Source organism: Pinus tabuliformis, chromosome 6 (assembly GCF_031772625.1).
Source record: "Pinus tabuliformis cultivar Carrire ecotype Pingquan chromosome 6, CPIR1, whole genome shotgun sequence".
NCBI lineage: Eukaryota > Viridiplantae > Streptophyta > Pinopsida > Pinales > Pinaceae > Pinus > Pinus tabuliformis.
In genome coordinates, this window is record NC_142292.1 from 1,291,029,888 (window position 1) to 1,291,040,275 (window position 10,388).

Sequence of the window (10,388 nt, forward strand, 5' to 3'; positions counted from 1 at the left end):
ATAAGAAGGGTTTAAATACTACTAACTAAATCTAAAAATAACTTATTACAAGAATGTAGGATGCGGTTTAAATGACCGTCCTCACTTTGGGCAAAAATAAAACAGAATTAAAACAAAAACTGAATCTAAAATTAAAATTACTAACTATTTCTGTATCTGCTTCTTGAAGTCACACGCATTCAGCATCTGTTTGAGAAGAGTCGGCTGACTGATTTCTGATTTTAGCTATGCTACGAAAATAGAATCGGCAAGAGCTGGCGCCATCTTCTCGGCATAATTGATGATACACTTGAGAGTCATCCACTGGCTGTGTGGCTTTACCAAGTACATCCAGTAACAATCCCAATTCAACTTGGTTAACCTTTGGATTGATTTTGCCTTTTCTTGAGCCTTCTGTTTCCAATCGGCTTGTAGTTGTTGTACTTTAGGTAGATACCCTGGAGTGGTTTCTGAGATCAGGTTTTCCCTATGCAGATTTTCATTTATACAATCAATAACGATGTTTTCTATCGTGGCCGATTCTTCCGCTACTTGTTCTGCTTTCCTGAGTTGTGCATCCCATTTATTAAAGAACATCTCTTTGTGATTGTCGTTGATCCTTGGTTTGCCTACTCTTTTTCCCTCCTCTATTTCTTGCCAAGTCAAATATTCAGTAACTCGTTTATCAATTAAATCATAATCATTTCATAAATCTACGACTTGATTAATGATTTTATCGCTTATTTCACAGTAAGAGTTCCACTGTGATATTCTTTGGCACAATGCTTCCTATTGTTGCAGTAGTTGACCATTCAAGGAAATGGATTTTGTGATGAATTCTATAAGTTTAGGATCATCGTTGTGCATCTCCTGCATATCCCACAACTATTTTTCTTTCTCAGCCAAACTATTCTGCTAGCTTATCTGCATTCGTTGGAAGTCCTATTGTAGTCTTTCAAGCTGTTTCTGTCCTTCGTTGTTGGCATTGGCTTGTTGCAACTGTTGTTGCAAAAATCATATCTGGTCTTCCTTTTCTTTTAGCAGTTGTTGTACTTTAGATCCTTTATCGATGGTTGCAGAGGCATATGCTCCTACGATCTGAGATAATTTGGTGAGGTTCTCAGTGGGATCGGTAGTAGGATCTTTCCATAGGACGTCTAATTGTTCTGCCTCATGAGAGAGCACGTTTTCCAATTTCCTTTTCTTCCTTTGTCTCCTCACTACTGCCTTGTGTTGTGGACTATAAAATACATCAAGAGGAGGAATTTCTTCTATCTTGAGGATGAGTTCAGAGGATGGGGTGATGGGAATATATTCCATCTCTGGGGCATTGCTAATTGTTCCTGTGATTAGATCTTCTGTTGCCTGTACATCACTTGCGGGTGTCTTTGTACTTGGTCCCTCTAGATTGATCAAATCATTGAAGGCCTCCCATTCTTTGTCAAGTTGGGTTCTGTTTGATGATGGCTGAACGATGAGAGGGGAAGGATCTCTTTGTGGGGAGGTAAAAACCTATTGCTGTGAGAGATATTTTGATTGGGTAGTATCCTTTATTGACCCCTCGCTTTTACCATGCTCACTTTCTGATCTCTTGGAATTTTCAGGTGTTTCTTTCCCAGATTTAGATTTATATCTATTTGTGCCTGAACTTCCACTAAGACTAATACTTGGAGTTGGTTCCCTTACGGGTTCCAAGTGTAGTTTTTCAATGGGGATACTAGCTAACCTCCTTTCCCTATATATCTTGAACTGCTGAAATTATGCTAGAGGAAATCGCATTTGGGCCAAATGTAGAACTTCTTCAAGCGTATTTTACTGTTGGAACATTTCATCAAAAAGATCTTCTTCTTTAGAAAACACCTTTATTTTGACCGCAGTAGTGAAATTCTTAGCAACATCATGAGGGTCGAATGGTCTTCCTGGAAACTTGAATAATTGTAGACACGATATGTTGTTTACTTCATTGAATGCATGGCCTACATCAAATAGTGAGAAGGCCCCACAAGCTAAAGGAAATTGGGGCCAAATAGCCTTCTTTTTGTCCTTCAAATTTTTATCCAAACCTCCTTCTCCAGAGGTTTGATAAGCAATTTCTCATTCCAAGAGTTTGTCAGGAACATACAAAGGTAGGACGTGAGGGGGCGTGAGGCTTCTGAATACCCTAACATATGTAAACAGTTCTTCTCCGAACCATCTCGTAGCAGGGAGTATATCTACCTCTGCTTCAAGGGAAAACCTTGGAACATCTTTATCACACAACATTTTGTATAGGGGCAACATGATTCCATGACAGATCTTGTAAAAGAATGGAGTGAACTTAGAATCCCACAACTCTTTGTGATGAACATGAATGGGTAATGGGTCTTGAATTGTCCATTTCCAACCCATCATAGGAAACTTGGAAATATAACAAATCGCATCCATGACATATGTAGACAAGTAAAAAGGGGGATAGATTCTCTAAGAAACAGTTCTTTTAGACTTCTTATTTACAATGGCCGTGACTAAATTATCAGACAATATTTTAGCCCAGTCCACTATAGTAGCGTCGGTGGCAACATCCACTAATGGTAGCCATTCAGAAGAAAATTTGTTAATATCGGGCTTCCCAAAAAGTCTACAGAGCATAGCAGTAGCAAAGCAATAGGGGGAGGCGAGAGAACCAGTACTATACATACCATGTTTGTCCTTTTTTAGCGGTTCATCTCTCCTTGACCAATCTTTGATGGTTTCTACCAGGTCTTGCTTTTCTTTGGCAAATTTATCCATAAACTATTTGTTATAAGTCCCCTGTGGCTCTGGAAAATGGTACATGAGCCTCAAATCTTGTGAAGTGAATGAGCCAATGAGTCCTTGACCCTGAGTCTTAAATTGTCTATCTCTGATATCCGTGCTGTATAGTATCCATTTAACCATGTCTGTGTATGGAAGAATTCTGGGCCTCGCCGCTATTCTGTGTAAGAATGAACAAGCCAGTTCTGTGATGGACACCTCAGAAGAACTATGTGAGCCTACAGTAGCCTCGACCTCCATTATTCTGGGATTGTCTTCCTCGAGTAGATTGTACATGCCTTCCCAGGTAGCAATACAACGTCTCTGTTACAGGCGGTGTCTGTATACAAGGGCGCCATTTCTTTCTCTTCAAAGCTCGGGCCTTTGCCTTTCTTTCCCATAGTATTTTGCGTACTGCTTTGTATCGTTGTTTGCTCTCTGTTCCTGCAATTTACAAGTGAAGTGAGAATAATGATAAGAAAAGGTGACAGGAAAGTTTTAAATGCTGAAAACATATAAAATATATCACCTTACGTGAAATGACTTCTTGATAAGCACAAAACCCTATTCCATTAATGATCATAAACTAACTCATTAATTCGCATTAAAGTGCATAACCAGGTCTCGGTTTATGGAAAATACTTCTTTTTAAACAATGAGCCTGAAATATCTGTGATGAAGCGATTTTGTGATTTTCTTCGCAATATCGTAGATCACAACATCGCAGAATCACCACATCGCTTGCTTGCTATATCGTAAATCCATCATATCGCATTATCACATTGCCGCATTGCTGCATAATCGCAATATCGCAACATCGCAATATCACAATATCGTAGGAATGTGGCATATGACAATTTTCGTTAATCTGTTTTCTGCGAAATGCAATTTGCGATATGCGCCATCGTATATCGGTAGTTTAAAGTTTTTGAGAATAAGTGGCCTTTGATGCATGCGGTGCGATATATGTTCGTATTCCCGTTCACAATCTCGCAGTCTTAGAATTCGGCTTGCAAGGAGGTACCCTATTATCCTTTTGTGATGCGATATTTCCTAAGGAATAATCTTACTTTATCATAAAACTTAAGCTTTTTAGATTTTTCAAGGGTATTTTCTTAAGTTTTTGACAGTAGGTTTTATTGAAAAAGTAAATACAAGCACTAATTGATTTTTTAAATTTTGACTAAGGGTCCCCACTTATTTAGTATTAGTAATAACACTAAATAAGAAGGGGGGTTGTTGCTGGCCACAACAATTGGCGATTCACTTGGAAGAACTAGTTACCTATGCTTTTCTTTTGAATTTTCTAAACTTCCAAAACAGAAAATTTTCCAGAAAATTAAACTTTATTATAGAAAGACGAAGTACATTATACTTTTACCTATCAATGATATTTTGTTTCTTCCATTTTCAACTTTGATTATTTACTCCCTCAAGCTAGTCCTTGTATCTACATCAGTCTTTACTTGGTTTATACAGATAAAAGAAAAGCCTTCTCTGTAAATCAGTTTTGAGTATGCTCATTTGTCGTAGGTAGAGCCTCTGCTACCAGCAAGCGTTTATAGCCTCGATAAGGTTACCTGTTACCCAGCAATGATCCCGTATCCTACTTAGAGAAATTTATAATTTTCAAAGAGAAATCCATATCCACACTTATTGCTTTCATTTTCTTTTTTTACCCTTAAAGAAAAATGTCTTGGTTTGGTAGCCAATTTATAACACAGTCATTCACTGATTTATAGCTTTGCTGAACAAGCTGGCTCGTGATGAGACCCCTTGTCTTTTGATTGCAACAATCTTGAGTCATTGCCCTGTTGTGGTATGCAGTATTGGCAAAGTCAGCAAGCTATAATATCTATGATTATGATAAGCCGACTCGTGATGAGACCTCTTACTCTTTAAGTTAAAGTGTATCATTGGATCATTCCCTGAACGTTGAAGTTTCCTAAGTGGGGAGGAAATCATTGTTTCCTTAAGATGGCTCTGGACAACAATAATAGAGTTTTTGGAAAGAGCTTTTCTACAGAGAATCTTCATTTTATTATTGATACCTTTCATTGGACTGATACAAATCAATTTCTTACTAAAATTCATTTTTTATCAAAATTTACAAAGTCAAAACTAGTATCATTTCTAGGCCTAGAGCTTTTAACTGTATCTTTCAATAATAATGATCAATTTTCTAAAAAGAATTCTACAAGTGAAAAAAACAAAATCTAAAAGAGAACTTGTGTCTTTTTCATGAATCTCAAATGTAACCGTTTACAACCGGTTTCATTATGAAACTAAAACAACTATTCTACAAAATACAAGAATGATCTCCTATGGAAAATATTTTTTGAGGATCTGTCCGTTAACAGGTAAAGAATCTCTTTTTCATGTTAAATCCTGTAACATAAAAGTAGACAGACCTATGACTTATATGATTTGAAAAGGGCCAAGCCTTGTCCTCGTGAGCCTTGTCCCATTTTAAGACTAGATCTCCCATCTGAAAATCTTTTCTGGATATCATGTTAGAATCAAAAGAGGCTTTTACTAATGCTTGATGATGAGCATGAGTTATTTTAGCCCGTTCTCATTGTTCTTCCAACTTAATTATTTCCAGCTGCCTTAGTTGTAAGGAAGAAGTTAGTGCTTCATCAATATATTGAACCAAGGCCAAAGAGGGGATTGCTAAATGAGTTGGAAGAACCACTTCTTTGCCATAAACTAAATTGAAGGGGGAAGCACTGATGGAGGCTTTGTGAGTTATCCGGTCTACCCATAAAGCATATATTAAAGATTTGTGCCAATTTTTATGATTTTGGTCAATGGTTCGCTTAATAATCCTGATTAAGTTCTTATTTGTAGATTCAGCTAATCCATTCCCCTGTGGGTAATAATTGGAAAAGTTTTTAAGCTTGAAATCCCTTTTGAGTGCAAACTCATTCATTGCATTACCAGAAAAATATGATGCATTATCAAACATTAAAGCAGAAGGAAACCCAAACCTAGTGATGATGAACTGATCTATGAACTTGATGATATTTTCAGCATTAGTCGTCTTGAGTGGAACTGCTTCTACCCATTTAGTAAAGTAATTTGTTGCTGTAAGGATATATCTACGTTGTCTAGAAGAATGAGGAACGATCTTACCTATTACGTCCAATCCCCACTGATCGAAAGGCTGCTCAATGTTAACTGGTTGCAATGGCAAGGATGATTTCTTTTGTCTCCCAGCAGCGGTTTGACAGACTTGACATTTCCTCACATAGTTATGTGAGTCTTTGAATAATGTGGGCTAGTAATAGCCTGTGCATAAGATTTTATGAGCAGTAGCATCTCCGGTGTAGTGTCTGCCTGCTGGCCCATCGTGGAGTTCCTACAAGACTTTTTCAGCTTTAGATTTCTCAAGACATCTAAGGAGAACAAAATCATAATTTATTCTAAAAAGAACATCATTCACGCGCTGATATTGTTTGGCTTTCAACCTTAGATCTCTTTTCTTGGTACGATCGAGGTTTGAAGGAGCGTACCCATCCTTTAGATAATATATGATATCAGTGTATAATGACTCAACATCGTTTAGGCTTACCTCGTACATTTGTATCTCTGCAGATGGAATTTTGGACATCAGCGATGCTCCGGCCAGCATTTTGCAAAAGCCTTGACCTCTTACAATACTTGCTGGTTTGATTTCTACGTCATATTCCTGTAAGGCAGTAACCTAATTGGCTTTTTTTTCACCCACATTCTTTTGTACTAGAAGATTTCTTACCGCAGGAAACGGTACTATGATTTTTGTATGTGTTTTGAGTATAAAAGGTTTGAAATACTTAATTTTTTTGAAAACAGCATAAGGTTCTTTCTCCACATCTGAATAATTCAACTCAGCCCCTTGTAAATTGGAACTGAAAAAAGATATTGGGGCTTCTGCCTTTTCTTGATTTACTTGAGTGAGTATCGCAGCATATGACCTATTAGAGGCAAATGTATATAAAATAAAAGGATCAGAAAAATTTGGAGTTGCTAAAGATGGAGCATTAATGATTGCTTTTTTTATCAGATTGAATGCCTCTTGTTCATCTTGGCCCCATTTAAAGTTTGAGTTCTTTTTAATCATTGCTTGTAAAGGAGACACAATTCTTGAAAAATTTGGAACAAATCTCCTTAAAAAATTAATCTGGCCAAGAAAAGATTGCATGGCTTTCTTGTTGTGAGGTAGAGGGACTATGGAAATCTCCTTGATTCTGTCAGGATCAATGTGAATTCCAGATTTTGACACTATGAATCCGAGAAGTTTTCCTTCACTTAGTGTGAAAAAGGATTTTTTTGGGTTAAGTGAAATTCCATACTTTTGACAACATTGGAAGATTTGTTTTAAATCTCTAAGATGATTGTTTCGTTTCTTGGAATATATGGTTATATCATCCAAATAGATTACCACTGATTTATTAACTAACCCTTTAAAGGCGATGTCCATAGCTCTCTGAAATGTGGCACCAGCATTAATCAGACCAAATGGCATCTTTTGATATGTGTATGTGCCCCATTTAGTTCTGAATGTGGTTTTAATTGATCATCTGGATGTACCAACACTTGATTGTATCCTCAGAATCCATCCAAGAAGGACATCAATTCTGAGCCCGCGACTGTCTGCAGTATTTGTTCCATGGGAAGCAAAAGGAAAATTGTCCTTTTGTCAGGCTTTGTTAAGATTTCAAAAGTCAATGCAGATTCTAATATCACCGTTTTTCTTTCTAACAGGGACCATATTGGAAACCCATTTGGAATGTCGAACGGGAAAAAATATTTTGGCTTTCAGTAACTTATTGAGTTCAGATTTGATCTGGTTTTCTAGATTGGGATGGATCTTTCTCAACTTTTGTTGGACAGGTTTTTCATTGTCTATCATTGGAATAGTATGTTGTATGATGGATGTGTCGTACATTTTGAGTTCATCGTAATTCCAAGCAAAGACACTTTTGTATTGTCTCAAGAGACGAATATACACTAATTTTTCTTCAGGAGCTAGACCAAGGCCTAGATTGATATTCTGTGGTTTGGTATTAGTTCCTAGATTTACTAATTCATAATTCAAAGTTGAACTTTGGAGTTTTGAATTGGTAGATCTTTTAAACTGATATTTCAAATCATAAAGATCTTTTAACTTGACTACTGACTTAGGTATCACATTGTTAATGCTATCTTGTTTCAATTGTTGGTCATGTTGGTCTTCATCAATTATTTGATTAGTATAGGATCCCTCAGATGTCAGGAAGCTCATGATATCAGGATCGTCGTTGAAAATCCTCCAATTGGTAATGTTATCAGCAATAGATGGTCTAAAAATTAATTCAATTGAAAATCGATCAGGGCTAAAATCTTCTGAAGGAATAAGTTTGGAAGCTAAGTTGGCTAAGAGGTCTGCACTAGCATTCTAGAGTCTAGGAATTGATGAAATATTAAATGCTATAAAGTGTTCAGTCAGATCTTGCACTAAAGATTGGTAATGTTTTAAATGACCTGATAAACAATGTATAGTATTACGTACCTGTCTGATTATAATTTCAGAATCTTTGAAAATTTGAAGGTATTTGACATCTAATCCGATTGCTTTATACAAGCCTTGGACTAAAGCCTCATATTCTGTGGTGTTGTTGGTGCAGTCAAATTCGAGTCTGCAGGTTAGCATAGTCTTATCTCCCTCTGTACTTGTTAACATGCATCCTGCTCCTGCTCCTTCCAAAATAAAGATTTATTTATAGGATTATCTAAAAAAATAATACATTTAGAACTATCTGTTTGAGAGAAATTTTTTACTTGAGATAAAACAGAATGTTCTAAGTACGGTGAGGTATGAGCATTAAAATTTCCTAGGAAAGAATCTACTAAATAGTTGCCAATGATGTTAGAACTATATGCTACTAGTTCATTTTCTCCCTCCAGTTCTGTTACTATGTATTTCTGATGTCTTTCCCGCTCAACTTTTATTTGATTTGGTTTACCGTTGTAAGGGAGCCACATGTGCGACCAGTTGGTTGTAAAATCTCCGTGAAGTTTTTCTGACTAATCTCTGCTAAGAATTAAGCCATAAAATTCTGGAATATCAACAACTAAAATGTCGATAACTTGACATACCTTTGGGTTGGATGACAGCCTTATGGTGACCTGATTTAATTTTCCAGTCACTTCGACTTGCGATCAATCTAATTGAACTATGCGTACAGCTGATTTTTGTGGTTGAACGTTCAATTTTGCACATATTGACTTTGGTAAAATATTCGATGAAGCTCCAGAATCCACTTGGCAATTATGCAAATTTTTATTAAAAATTTCATAAGTAAGAAGAAATGGGGGAGTATGAGATCTCAATCTTCCTCCAATTAAGGCGATATTGTTTGGATCAACTTTATTCATTGCATTAGTTGGAGGTCTTCCCATGTCATGGGAAGCTTGAGAGATTACAGTGGCGGGCGAAGGTGCAACTGGTACAACATGTAATTCTTTCAAAAGTACCTTTTGCTGGTGTTTTAACTTACTCAATTCGTAAAGAGTGATATTGGCCCTTGTCTTTTTCATGTCTTCTATGATATTATACTCCATTTCATCCGAAACGATCGGTGTTTTAGATGGAGTTTATGGGTCTGTTTGGACTGGGCTAGTTTGAGTTGCTTTAGGTGTCGTTTTCTTGGCTGCGACTTTATCCTTAGTCATCGAGCTTGCATTTTTTGGCTTAGGGGTAGGTTGAGGAGGATAAAGTTGATTTCTGCTGTGAGTACTAACTGAGGATGCCTCTTGATCCTCTTCATCTGGGAGCATGAAATCCCACATACCTTGTAACTCTACAACTTCTTCTTCATCGGTATGTTCCTCAGTAGCGATTTCCTCTTCTTCTTCATCAGATTCAGCATCTTACAATAACATTAGGGGGTTTGGAATCAGTTGAAGGGTTTCTTTTAAAAGGTCTGTATGGATTTTTAGAAGAAGTTTCAACCACTTGTTTCTTAATTTTGACCATCTCGTTAGACATGGTCTTCAAAACTTTTTGCAATCCTTCTAAATAGAATGGATCTTTCAAAAAAATTTTCTTGGGATCTTCCTTGAAAGAAACCTTCTTGGATTTTCGTTCTTCTATTGCGTTTTTCTTTTCTAAGGCCATAATACGTTTCTATACTACTATCGCTTCTTTCATATTTTCAACTAAAGTTGTTTTGTTGGCCCTATCAACAAAGATTGATATGTTTGATGGTAAAGCAGTAATGTACCATTCACTTCGCACTTCTTCGCTAGGCTGGGAAGCAGCAGGAATTTTATTTAAGATTTTATTGAAATGTAAATTGAAATCTTTGATGGGTTCTTTTGACTTGGCCCTAAGGTTAGACAGGTCGTTGATCGATGTTACCGTAGACCTATCATCACCAAAATTAGTCAAGAATTGTTCTTGGAAAATCTCTCAACTAGTAATAGATCCAAACAGTAATGAGAAATACCATGATCCGGTTGTTCCTTGCAGAGTATAAGGAAAAAGTCGAAAAACAACGTCTTCATTGGTAACTCCATTAAGATTTATGGATAACATAAAGTTATTTATATGTTCTTCCGCTAGCATGCCTGCCTCGGGATTAAACTTAGGCAGCCATTTTTCAGGATGGGTC